The sequence below is a fragment of the Myotis davidii genome, unplaced genomic scaffold (genome assembly GCF_000327345.1).
Source record: "Myotis davidii unplaced genomic scaffold, ASM32734v1 scaffold221, whole genome shotgun sequence".
In the NCBI taxonomy this organism is placed as follows: Eukaryota; Metazoa; Chordata; class Mammalia; order Chiroptera; family Vespertilionidae; genus Myotis; species Myotis davidii.
This window is the reverse complement of record NW_006293349.1, coordinates 219,374-219,701: the sequence shown is the minus strand read 5'-3', so window position 1 is coordinate 219,701 and position 328 is coordinate 219,374. Positions and strand designations below refer to the sequence as shown.

General features: G+C 66.5%; 1 long non-coding RNA gene across 1 annotated transcript in view; it reads right to left on the bottom strand.

The window, feature by feature from the left end:
• Positions 1-263, bottom strand: part of LOC107183643 — a 5,955-nt gene extending 5,692 nt beyond the window's left edge. The window contains exon 1 of the long non-coding RNA XR_001514428.1: positions 194-263. This is a non-coding gene — a long non-coding RNA (uncharacterized LOC107183643). The remainder of the gene's footprint in view (positions 1-193) is intronic.
• Between the last annotated feature and the right edge of the window lie 65 nt (positions 264-328).

The window sequence follows — 328 nt, the reverse complement described above, 5'->3', positions numbered from 1 at the left end:
CCCCCCCTCACTGCACCCCATCTCACCTCACTGCACCCACCGCACCTGCACCCTCTGACATTCTTGCCGCAGAAGGTCACGGGTTCAGCCTCCCCCATGGGCTCCCTCTCCCCTCAGTCACGCTTCTCCCCAAACACAGTCAGGGTCCCTGGCCTGCCCCCCCAACACGCACATTCTTGATACGATCTTTTACCCCCAGAAAAGAGCAAGGACCGGGGCAGCAACACCATCGGTGCCCGCCTGAACCGCGTGGAAGACAAGGTAGGCGCGGGGTCCGGGCGCGGCTCTGGGGGGCAGTGGCCTCCCGGGGCCCGCACGGTGCCCCCCA